At 40.0% G+C, this 13452-nt stretch overlaps 1 protein-coding gene across 1 annotated transcript in view; it reads right to left on the bottom strand.

The window, feature by feature from the left end:
* G2e3 (G2/M-phase specific E3 ubiquitin protein ligase) overlaps window positions 1-6153 on the bottom strand; it is a 46561-nt gene extending 40408 nt beyond the window's left edge. Inside the window, exon 1 of the mRNA XM_045154504.1 lies at window positions 6026-6153. The gene's annotated coding sequence lies outside the window, so the exon portion shown is untranslated. The remainder of the gene's footprint in view (window positions 1-6025) is intronic.
* Window positions 6154-13452: the final 7299 nt, after the last annotated feature.

Below are 13452 nucleotides of genomic sequence, written 5' to 3'. Positions count from 1 at the left end.
ACCGCTAAACCATCTCTCCAGCCCGAACACCCATTTTTTCTCTCTGTCTACCTTCTCCTCTCTCAAGTAAATAAGTAAAATACGTTTTTAAAAAGTATGCAGGAGACTCATACTATTTTCTTATGATATTTTTCTAAGATTGAAAAAGTAACAAAACTCAGTTACCTAACAGTTGGATGTTCTACACATTTGGTGTCAATCTTCATCTCCAATCAACTGGCCACTTACTGTAGGTCACTGCTGTGGTCCACAAGTTTCTGTCTCCCTTCTTACTGTAGGTGCCACACTGGGATCACAGATATCCACCACAGTGTTTCTGGGCTTTTACATGAGTCCTGAGGATGTGAACTCACCTGCTCATACTTGCATACCAAGCTGTAGCCCCTGAGCCAACTCTCTAGCCCTAATTCATACTTTTGACCAGTTAATAGTAGACTTTTCAATTCCTCACTTCTGAAAGAAACTTTTTTCAAAGTTCAGATTGAGGAGATTCATTCTTATTCATTCTCATTCTCTCTCCCTCCCTACAGCATCATACACACTAAGCAAATGATCTACCACTGGCCTGTTTTCCTTTTGAGACAAGAACTTGCTAAGTTGCTCAGACTATCCTTGAATTCATTCTGCGGATCAGGCTAGCCTTGAAGTTAGGATTCTCTTCTTCAGCCTTTGGAGTAGCTAGAATTAAAGGCTTGTGCCATGAGGCCAAATCATTTGAGGATAAATTTATCTCAAACAATTATTGTAATTATAGCTTAGTCTTAGAAATAATACCAAGCTATTCCCTTCCTTGGGAAATCACAGGAAGTCACTGTCAAGAGGTATTTTAAGTCTTTTCCACTGCTTACTTCCAATTGATCAGTGATACAATGTGACTCTTTTCAATAGGCAGGACCTATGCCCTCAACCATGAATGTGCTTTTAGCACATGGTTCTACCAAAACTTCTATGGCAGACATTACAATGTGTGCCTGTGTCACAAAAGGTATTGTGACTTTCTCCTTAGCCTTTCTGTCATGTCTGGAGGAAGCTAGTTAAAACAAGAATGTTCAAGATGCTTCACGCAGAGGCTCTCTTGGAAAGGAACGAAGGCTTATTCTTACCCAAGTGAGACACCTTAGAAGCAGATCCTACAGCCATAATCAACTCTTCATATGACTGTAACCTGACAAAGCCTGAGAATATCATCATCATCAGACACCCTAAGTTGATACCCAATTCTTGACTCACAGAGGCTATGAATGTTTTAGTATTTTATTTTTATTTGAGAGATTTGAAAGAAAAGCACATAGAGAAAGAGAGAATGGCTGTGCCAAGACCTCTAGCCACTGCAAATGAACTCCAAACACATGCACCACCTTGTGCATCTGGCTTACATGGATCTTGAACTTCAGTCCTTTGGCTTTGTAGGCAAGTGCCTCAACCACTAAGCCATCTCTCCAGGCCTGTGGTAAGCATTTTTTTTTAAGTTACCAAGTTTTAAGATTTATTTGTTACACAATAACAGATGACTAATACAAGAAAATAAGTCAAATTCCACCTAATAGCTACCATTTGAAAATATAAACATTAGGTCTTGTCCATTAAGTACTCTCTAAAGCTCAAATCCTATTGCTAGTAGCAAAGCTGAAATAAAAGGTAGTAAGGAATATATAAAAAACATACTGGACTCAGGTACTTGAAAGAGCAGTAAACTATTTAAATCTAGCATTTAAATACTTACTGAAGAAATGATCAGACTTAGATCATTAGTGTGGTGGTTTGATTCAGATGTCCCCCATAAACTTAGGTGCACTGAATGCTAGGTCCTCAGCTGATGGCAATTTGAAAATTAAAGCTTCCTGTAGGCAGTATATTGTTGGGGGGCCAGCTTCCTCTTGCCAGTGTTTGGCACACTGTGCTGTAGCTGTTGTCTACCTGATGTTGACAAGGAGGTGATGTTCACCCTCTACTCATGCCATCATTTTCCCCTGCCACCATGGAGCTTCCCCTTGAGCCTATAAGCCAAAATAAACCCTTTTTCTCACAAGCCGCTCTTGGTCACATGTTTTCTGCCAGCAATGCAAACCTGACTGCAACAATTATTTAGAAAAGTTCAACTTTATTCAATGCAATGCACAATATTAGATGTTTTAAATTCTCTTTACGATTCATTTTATTTAAACATTCTAGACATTTTGAATGTTTGATACATACTAAAGCACTGATTTATTTTTCTGATTTGATACTATATAGTCAGACATGATAAATTAACTTTTTATTCACTAAAAGTACAGGAAGCATTCTGGATAGTACCCTGTGCTAGGGAATAAAACTGCTCAAAAGGACAATGAGTGACACAATTGAATATGTAGTAAATGAAAGCACTGTAATCTAGGCTAAGTTTCTGAATATGTAATTCACACTTCAGTTATTTAAGAGATTAGCCCTGTTCTTAGGAAATACATAGAGAAGCATTAAAAGGACAACCTATCTTAAATTGGATTAGAAAAGGGAATATTATACACAGGAGTATAATATCACAAAATAAAAGAGTAAACGCGGGGTGAGAGAGATGGCTTAGTGTTTAAGACTTTGCCTGCAAAGCAAAAGGACTCAGGTTTGATTCTCCAGGTCCCACATAAGCCAGATGCACAAGGTGGTACATTCATTTGGAGTTCATTTGCAGCAGCTGAAGGCCCTGGCACACACTCTGTTTCTATCTCTCTCAAATAAGTAAATAAAGTACATAAAAAATTATAAAGGGTAAATGTGGCAAAATACTTTTTTTTAAAAAAATCTGGGAAGGGGCACATAGTTCTTTTTACATCTTCCTGCAAATTTAGGCTTGTTTCAAAATTTTAAAGTTTAAAAATAACTGAATGAAAAATAAAGTACAACAGGATTGAGGACATACCTCAATGGGTGCACAGGCTCCGTGCACAAGATTAGCATATAAACTGAGAATTGAGTGAAGCAGGTGGTCTTCTCCAATGTGGTAGGAACCTAGTCTGCAGAAGGCCTGAACAGACCCAACCAGTAGAAGGCTGAATTCATTCTCTGCCTCATCTGAGGTGGGACACTGATCTACTTCTTGCTTTGTTCTGGGTCAAACCTTCAGGCTGGCATTAGAATTTACATCAAATGTTTCTCTAAACATAGGTTTCCACACCACACAATTAACTTTCCTAGATCATTTAGCATGTGGACAACAGATCATGGGACTTTGTAGATCATGCGAAACAGTACCCTAAAGTAAATTAGTTTCTGCCTTTGCTTTTCTGTATATACACACTCATTCTAGCTCCCACACATTTCCCTAGAAAACCCTAACAGATCTCAAGCTAGACAGTTAATACTTTCTGGGGGCCCTATAAATTTAGAGATTAGGTAAGTCTTGTAGATTTATTGGTACTTTGGTTCACCAAAACAATAGAGACAAGTAAGAAGAGAGATGTTTAACAGTAGAGACTGAAACCTAGTAGAAAAAAACAGTTAAATTTTGTGCATGTGTGTATATGCACAGAGAGAGAACAAGAGTACAGGAAAGAAAATGTTGCTACAGGATACTGATTCACATGATTATGACAACATGGTAGGAAGTAACATACAATCTTTGAAAAAGAACATAAACTATCATTATGATCTTGATACTTAACTGTACTGCAAAAAGGTAGGGCAGCATAACAAATGAGAACCAGTGTCTTTTAAGATATGGAATTCAGACTTTCCTACATTTTCTATAAGTTCTCTTTTGAGATCTAACTTAATGTCAATTTTATCATCTCTCAAATAGAAAAATAGCCAATTATAAGAATGTGGAATAAACAAAATGCCCAGTGAACCACTGGTTCCATTTCTTTTTAATTACAATAAAAAGGTAATATAGCTTAAAAACAGTGTGTCTCAGGAATACATGGTTAGTTAACAGCTGAAGAATTAAGGTAATAGGGCTGAAGAGATTGCTTAGTGGTTAAGGCGCTTGTCTGCAAAGCCAAAGGACATTGGTTCAATTCCCCCAGACCCATGTAAGCCAGATGCACAAGGTGGTACCTGCATCTGGAGTTCGTTTTGCAATGGCTAGAGGCCCTGGTGCGCCCATTCTCCCCCCTCCCCCATGCCTCTTTCTCTCTCTCAAATAAATAAATAATAGGTATGAAATAAAACTTGCATGTTCTAAAAAATGTTTTAAAAAAGAATTAAGGTAATATATTAACAGAATAAAGGGGTGAATTATTAAGCTTATCTCAAAGGATGCTAAAGAATTTGACAATTAGCAATAAGTCATGATAAAACTATAAAGTATGTTAGAATAGAAGGAACAATTTTAAACCTAAAAAAGGGTATCTAACATTTAAAACCACTTCATTTCAACATTGTACTGGAAGACAACCTGAAGATGCAAAAATATTTGTCAGGTATGACAAATATTAGTATGATAAATCATGATAACTCTGTAAAGTAAAATATGGGCACAGTTCTTAACTGTACAAAGAAAATCTAGATACTCATTTTAATCATGTCAGCATTGTCATAGTTGGTGAGGAAATGGATTATTGGGAAAGCTGAAGTCTCAGGATGGCCTTTAACTCATATTGATCCTTATACTTCTGCTTAAGTGCTAGGATTAAAGACCTGCACTACCATGTCCAGCTAAAACTGATTTTTTCAAAAAATCTAGTCATCTAGAGAGCAAATACTACAAAAAATAGAAATAAACAACAACAACAACAAAAAAGGAGATGGGCGTGGTGGACTAACACCTTTAACCTCAGCACTTGGGAGGCAGAGGTAAGAGGATTGCCGTGAGTTTGAGGTCACCCTAAGACTACATAGTTTCAGATATATAGGACATTCATTCTAACAACAGTGGCATACAAAACATTATTCTCAAGTACAAATGGAACATTTTTTTTTTGGCCAAACCATGAAAAAGTTTCAATAAACTCTGAAAGACTAAAATCACATATTCAACCACAATCTAATGAAACTGTAATACAATGAAAACTAGTTATTAAAACATGGAGAAACTAAACAAGATGCTCTTAAATGATCTTACAGGAAATGTCAACATTTCAATTATCTTGTACATGTGCCATTTCAATCTTTTCTTCCTGTCAAACACAGAACAGAAATTTATTAGGGATGGCAGCGGAAGGGCAGCAAGAACTGGATGAAGGATTGGTTTCATTTGTACTACTGTAAGTGCTACTTAAAAAAAAAAAAAAAGATAGTTACACACTTATATGGTACAAATCCCTGGGACTACATCCTTAGAGAATATATGTATCTTTTTCCTATAAAGAATACAACATTAGCCGGGTGTGGTGGTGCACGCCTTTAATCCCAGCACTAAGGAAGCAAAGGTAGGAGGATCGCCATGAGTTCGAGGACAGCCCAAGACTACATAGTGAATTCCAGGTTAGCCTTGGCTACAGTGAGACCTTACCTTCAAATAACAAAAACACATTCGCTTGACAGTTTTCAATAAGACAAATAAAAACTGAAAAACATTTAAAGTACTCCAAATTTACATTTGCTGTTCACACTATAACTATTTCAAAGGGTATGTGTTTTTATGAGGTTTGCTAGAGTTTAGCTCATCATAAAAAAAAAAAAAATGAGCCAAAAAGGAAGCATGCCTGGAGGAAAATGTTTGAAGAAAACCCGACTCCTGAAGTATTTAGTTCTTCCAAAATGACCATAATGACCCAGAGGGCCAATGAACGCAGCGGGTGAAAAGTCAGCGGTGAAATAAAACCCTTACCCCATTGTTAGCAAACTAAGAGCCTGGCAAGAGGCTCGAATTCTTGCGGTACCCGAGAAACGTCAACCGTGAAACAAATATTCCGGTGTTCACTAAGATCAGGATACTCAGATTTCAGTTTAAATCCCCACCCAGGCATTAAAGACTGTCATTTCCCTGCGGTCCTGGGCAGCAGAGCCGGCCGGGTGCGGGGACCCCTCCGGGGAGAAGTGGAGCCCCGCAGAGTACCTCGGCGGAGAGCCCGCGCACCTTGCAGCATCTCTAACGGGGCACTCTTACCTGTGGCGGGCTTTCGCAGTGGGTCCGACCGCAGTGAGCTGCAGCCCTCCAGCCGCTAGCTGCGCGACCGCGGAGAAGTCAGCGTCGTCGTGTAAACAGCGGGGCGAGAGGACCAGCCGCGCCGAGAGCCGGGCGCGCGGGGCCGGCGGGGCGTGCGCAAGCGCGGTGCGGGACGGCCCTCACCTGTCCGGCCGCGGGCACCTAGCTCTGAGTCCCGACCCGCGGGGCCGCCTCCGCGTGCTGGCCCCTAGCTCCTCAGCCGCACGCGCGACACGGGCTGCAGCGCCGCCGACTCACTTCCAGGGTCTCGCGCTGCCGCGCCGCACGCCCACCCACCCCCCGAGCGTCTCCATCCAACGGCTCTCAGGATTCAAATTCGTCCGCTTCCGCTCGCAATCCGGAAGTCGCGGCCGGCCCCGCCCACCCGGTTCGCCGCCGCTCAGGGAACCGGAACGCACCTTTCGCCCAGTTCGGTCCCGAGGATTCCGGGGCGGATGCTTTTTTACGTTTCGCGGCTCCGGAAATGGGCGCGCACTCTACTCGGACTTGGCCGAGGTGCCCTCGCCTTGTGGAAGGGGAAACGTGGTGGGGACGCCGGGCGGCCCCTGCCGTGCTGGGCTTAAACCTCCCGGCTGTCGGACCAGCGCTTCCCGTGCCTCCCTCCGCCCCTGCCCCCGGGTGCGCACCCCGCACGCCTAGCCAGCCGCCCCTTGAAGAGTAGGGGTCAGACAGTTACCCCATCCCAAATAAAACACTCGGGCATGTCAGCTACAGGGAGACGCCGAGCATGACAGTTGCCTATAGTGCTGCGTGACTACCGGGCAGCGAGGTCGTGTTTCTTCAGCGAGGACCGCCGTTTCGATGCCACATGTCTGAAAGGCCAGCAGGGATGCTAGCGGGGAGCTTTACGCACGCTGGGATCGGACCTGATTTTAAGCAGCGGGCGGAAAGAGCACCCCCAACTGTTAGAGCCTTTGCCCTGATTTACGGTGGCAGCAGCTCCCTAGCTTCTGTCAAAAACACAATTTGAGCCAGGCATGGTTGGGGGAGGGGAGGGGAGGGAAGGGGGGATAGGTTGCAGGATCACTTTGAGTTCGAGGCCAGCCTGGGTACTACACACTGAGTTCCAGATCAGCCCGAGCTAGAATATAAAGTAAAACCCTTCCTCAACAAAACAAAAAGCACATGCGCCACACACACAATTTGAAAGATTTTGCTAGGTTTCTAGGAATTGCAAGGGAGCCAAAAACTTAACTGATGTACTGCTTTTAACAGTGGAAGTAGGAAATGATCTGTGTCCACCAATAAGGAAATGGTTAAATCATAGTATTCTAGGATTTGATATATTGACATTTTAGGCGTTAAAAGCTATGAAGATCAGCGATAAAATAAAATATTATGAAAGCAATTTTTAAAAGATTCGAATAGCCTTCTTTTAAGTGCAAAAATGGCATACAGGCATTTCAGGATAGAACTTGTAAGCATTTGGTCATTCATCCATTCATTCATCAATGCATTCCACAAACGATCCGACCACACATTTTGCTATTTGTGTTCTGATGTATTATTGAATGTTCCATATCTCTCATATGTCCCCATTAAGTATATCTTTCCTCCATGGCAGAAACTAAATCACATATATTCCTGTCTTTTACAGTTCTTGGCATCTTCTCTCTAATGGTTGAGATTTTAGCCTTCACAGGAATTAAATTCTCAAGTTGCACCTCAAGCAAAAGTTAAATATTTTTGGCTGACTGTGTAATTCAGTGGCAGAGCACTTAGTGCTCAATCTCCAGCACCTCATACACACAAACACACACACACACACACACACACACACACACACGACACAAAGTTAAATATTTCTGAGTTGCTATAGAAAAGACCTCCCTACAGATCATAAAATACTATATATAGTTCAAAATTATGCATATGATATGGTTTAAAGCCATGTATGTATGTATATGTGTGTGTGTGTGTATATATACATACATATATATATATATATGTATATATATGAGATATACAACTCCTTAGTTCTTCTCTAGTGTGTTTGATGAATTCTTCAGTTTCTTACACTAACATATTGACAGCCATCATCATCCAGCTACCTGGCCAACAGACCAATGGCATTTCCCATAAGCAGTGGAGAGGTCTGTAAAGTCATTCATACATTTTCTTCATAAGATTAGCCAGGTTTAATTATATAAATTGCCCAGGGCTGGTGTTCATCAAGTAGACTACTCAGTTATTTGAGTTACTTAAATTGTTCTTTTTTACTCCAAATTAAACATAGGTAATTTGGGATATAATCTATTCATGCCAAAGCAATTTATTAATTTACAAAGGTCATCGTCAATAAAGATAAAATCAAGCAGCCTGAGCAAAGACAGACTTACACTTTTTCTAAAGAAAATATTCATCACTTGGGCATATTTAAACCTAACTAATGTAAGCATCACATTGGCTTTCAGTAGCTAAACATATCTTAGTTAAATGAAATACTGAATTTTATTTAATAAAAACTACAAAAAAATTGATGATGGAAAAAGAGAAATTTATTTAGTTTCTGATACTCTTTCAGTATCTTAATCAGCTGAGCCCATATTGTTAACATAACTTCTCTCTCCCCTGCTTTCCTCTTCCAGTTCTGTCTATGTGCAATAGAAAACCATAAAAATCTCTCTTGGGAACCAAGAATCATCAGTTTACATGCAAAAGTCAATGCCCTGCTTCAGCAAAAAAATAAAAATAAAAAATAAAATCTATTTTGAAAGGGTGCTTACCACAAATAATATAACTGACAGAAATATTAAAGCACAAAGAAATAGTTTTAAAGAGGGATGATAAGGCCTTATTTTTTGGAAACATGTATTTAGAGAATAAAGGGGGTTCACAAAAAATAACATGCAAGAATTATTAGTGTATTTTCAGGCAAAAAGGATTAACAAAGAATTTGTGTCTGACTAGATAGTAAAATTTACCACAAAATTACTTCACTGGCTCTTTATATGCAAAATACAGTTAAGTTTCTACCTTGTACCATGTACCAGAATAAAAGTTTGTGTTAGCAATTTGATTATGTGTATGCATATAAAACATATATAGAAAAAATAAAACAAGTGAGAGGAATTAGAGTAACAATGATTTAGATTAGAAGAGATTTTTAAAGTAATTCAGGAATCTTAGAAGCCATAAGATAAAAGTTGAATACATACAACTAAAATAGTTAAAATTCTGAGTGGTAAAAGTTATCATAAAACATCAAAGGATAAATGAGATGCTGGAAGAATCAAGACTTGGAGCACTAGACGAAAAACTAATAAAAATTTTCATTTTTTCAAAAGGCAAAAAGAAGAAATAAGTGATTGAAAAAGAAACAAAAGAGGACAATAAAAATACTCGGGCCCAGGTGTAGTGGTACACGCTTTTAATACCAGCACTTGGGATTCCAGTGAGTTCCAGGTCAGCCTGGGTTACAGTGAGACCCTGCCTCACAACAAACAAAAATAAAAATAAAGATACTCAGCTTTTACTACCTCATTTTTGAATACAATTCAAACAACCAAATATCAATTTTACTTCACTGGACTGGTAAACAGAATTTAAAACAATTCATGCCATCCAGTGCTGGGAGTTTGTAGTAGTGAAATGTGTTTTCCTTTCCATGGAAGCATACATTTCTACAATTCTTCTGGAAAGTAGCCCCGATCAAATTTTCTCAGCTTTGGGCTTTTTGAAGCACTGCTCATAGATGATTGACTACATTAGAATTCACCCATACTGTCAGAACATCTTCCTTTGTTCCCTAAACTGGTGCCAAGGTAAGGGCTATTGCGCTCCCAGTGACTTAATAATATGTGGTATTCATTTAAAAAGGAACAAATTCTACTATACAGTCATGGACATAAACCTGGCACTCATTCTTGTATCAGCCCTTACCTAGAACCAGAACACTTTATTGAATGACATTTCATTCTGGCAGCAACTCATTCCTCCTCAGGGCTAACCAAATTGAATTTCTGATAACCCAGCCTTTCAAAAGAGATTTTCTCAGCCCTCATTTCCTATTCACATATGAAGCAAATACTAAATACTTGACCTGTATTTATGGCTGCTCCTGGTAAACTTCTTTTTTTAAAAATTTTTATTAACATATTCCATGATTATAAAATATATCCCATGGTAATTCCCTCCCTCCCTACCCCCACATTTTCCCATTTGAAATTCCATTCTCCATCATATTACCTCCCCATTACAATCATTGTAATTACATATATACAATATCAACCTATTAAGTATCCTCCTCCCTTCCTTTCTCTACCCTTTATGTCTCCTTTTTACCTTACTGGCCTCTGCTACTAAGGATTTTCATTCTCATACAGAAGCCCAATCATCTGTAGCTAGGATCCACATATGAGAGAGAACATGTGGCGCTTGGCTTTCTGGGCCTGGGTTACCTGACTTAGTATAATAGTTTCCAGGTCCATCCATTTTTCTGCAAATTTCATAACTTCATTTTTCTTTACCTCTGAGTAGAACTCCATGGTATAAATGTGCCACATCTTCATTATCTTCTTTACCCTTCTTTACCCTTCATTAACTTCTTTTTTTTTTTAAATTTAATTTATTAGTTTTCATTTCAGTGAATACAGGCAGTTTGGTACCATTATTTAGGTTCATCTGTGATCTACCCCCTCCCATTAGACCCTCCTTGTTAATGAAAATGGGTCGTGCATTGTGCAGTTAGTCCCCAGTTATTAGTGTGATAAATGTCTCTGCAAATCATGACCCAACATGTAACTCTGACATTCTTTCCACCCCCTCTTCCACAAGATTTCCCTGAGCCATGTTGGGTTCATTTTTGGTCTGCTTCAGTGCTGAGGTGTTGGGGGCCTCTGAGGCTTTGGCTCTTGGATTTGGTAGTTGATTTTTCTCTGCATTGATCTCCTTCCCCTTTGTGCTGGTATCCGGTTCACAGGAAAACATCACCCTTGCTTATTTCGCCAGTTGTCTTAGTTTCAGTTGGGCCCCTTTTGAGGTATGTTGGGGCAGCTCTCTCCATAGGATCTGCATCTATCTGGAAAAGAGAAGCAGATTCTCCAACGGAGAGTAAGTTAGCACCCGGAAAATTGAGATAACACTTTTTTGATAGACAGTTTGATAGGTGTAGGCCCTCTTATACCCCGTGATTGATGGTAGCTTGATATTGTAGAGTGGGCTTGTGTTTGGGTATGGTTCTGACTTGTTTCCCAGCTCCAGCTAAGGGTCTAGTACCACTGAGTGGATCAGTTAGCCAAATCAAGAGCAATTGATTCCTCACCATGGCTCTGTACCACTATTGCACTTGTGTGGGCATCACAACAGGTTATTTGTTGCTAATTAGGTTAAACAATGTGTTGCTTGGACAGATCTTGGTCATTTCCCCTAGTCGCCTATGTAGCGCCTTCTGGTACTAGACACGCTGACTGTCTGGGGACTGACTCTCTCCTGGCTTCCAGCCATGTCATTCCATTTTACGCGTCAGCTGTGTATGGAGTCTTCAGCAATAGGGTCTTATCACTGGCCTTTGGTGGGTCATCAATTACTCTGACAGAAGTCTGTCATTGTTTTGGGAAACCTTGTAGGTTTCTCTGATCAAAAGCTCATTGTGGATGGTAGGCCCAAGCTGGAAGTAGGGGTTACAGGTCAGTGTCCACTAAGAAATTGAGGAAAAAGATAACTAATATACAAGAGTTAGAGAGGAGATAGAGGGGAGAGGGGGAGAGGGAGGGAGGGAAGATGTAGGAGATTTAGGTCAGTCTTGATCCTACCCTCTCCAGTGTCTTGTGGTTCAGGTGTTTCCTGTAAGGGTCTAGTGAATGTTCAGCCATTTGGTCTGTCTTTTAGGAAGTAGAATTTTATGGTACCATTGCCGTTTGTGTCCGGATTACTGTTTTCCACCCTTTGACCCCTCCCCGCCCTCCCATCCACCTTATTGTCTAGTCCATGAGGTGCTTGGTGGGTATGTAAGGCATCTTGGGCAGATTCAGGTTAGGCGTTGCAGATGAGTGAGACTATGTGTCGATTTTTTTTCTGTGATTGGGTAAGTTCGCTGAGAATGATCACTTCCAGGTTCAACCATTTTTCCTCAAATTTCTTTATGTTGTTTTTTCTTACTGCTGTACAGAATTCCATTGTGTAGATATACCACATCTTTGTTATCCATTCTTCTAATGATGGACATCTGGGTTGATTCCAGGTTTTAGCTATTACGAATTGAGCTGCTACAAACATGGTTGAGCAAATCTCTCTGGCTTTTGGTTTGAAGGTTTTAGGGTACATGCCCAGTAAGGGTATAACTGGGTCTGTTGGTATTTCTATAGTCAGCTTTTTCAGGAGTCTCCATATTGCTTTCCAAAGTGGTTGTACCATCCTGCATTCCCACCAACAGTGAATGAGTGTCCCTGCTTCTCCACATCCTCGCCAGCATTTATTTTCATTTGACCTTTTGATGTTGGCCATCCTTATTGGGGTAAGGTGGAATCTCATAGTTGTTTTAATTTGCATTTCTCTGATGATTAGGGATGATGAACATATTCTTAGGTGTGTGTTTGCCATTTGTATCTCTTCCTCTGTGAATTGCCTGTTTAACTCTGTGCCCCATTTGTGAGTGGGTATTTGTCTTCTTATTGTTTAGACTTTTGAGTTCTTTGTAAATTCTAGAGATAAGGCCTCTATCAGTTGGATAACCTGCAAATATTTTCTCCCATTCTGTGGGTATTCTATTGGCTTTGCTTATTATATGCTTGTCTGTAAAGAAACTCTTCAGCTTCATATGATCCCAATGGTTGAGTGACTGTTTAAGAACTTGAGCCACTGGGGTTTTATTCAGGAAGTCTTTTTCCATTCCTATATCATGGAAGGTACTTCCTAAATTTTCTTCCAGTAGTTTTCGAGTTTCTGGTCTTATGTTGAGGTCTTTGATCCATTTGGATTTGAGTGTTGTGCATGGTGAAATGTGTGGATCAAGTTTTAGTTTCCTGCATGTGGTTATCCAGTTTGTCCAGCACAATTTGTTGAAGATGCTATCTTTTTTCCAGTCTATATTGTTTGGGCCTTTGTCGAGTATCAAGTAGCTATAGTTGCTTGGCCCAAAATCTGGGTCCTCAAGTCTATTCCATTGGTCTATACTCCTGTTTTTATGCCAGTATCATGCTGTTTTTATTACTATGGCTTTGTAGTATAACTTTATATTGGGTATGGTGATGCCACCAGAGGTATTTCTTTTGCTGAGGATATATTTGGATATGCGAGGCCTTCTGCCTTTCCATATGAAATTTGAGATCATTTTTTCTATGTCTGTGAAGAACACTGTAGGGATTTTAATTGGAATTGCGTTAAATCTATATATTGCCTTTGGTAGGATTGTCATCTTCACAATGTTA

The sequence above is a fragment of the Jaculus jaculus genome, chromosome 7, assembly GCF_020740685.1.
Source record: "Jaculus jaculus isolate mJacJac1 chromosome 7, mJacJac1.mat.Y.cur, whole genome shotgun sequence".
NCBI lineage: Eukaryota > Metazoa > Chordata > Mammalia > Rodentia > Dipodidae > Jaculus > Jaculus jaculus.
This window is presented reverse-complemented; position numbering and strand designations above follow the sequence as displayed.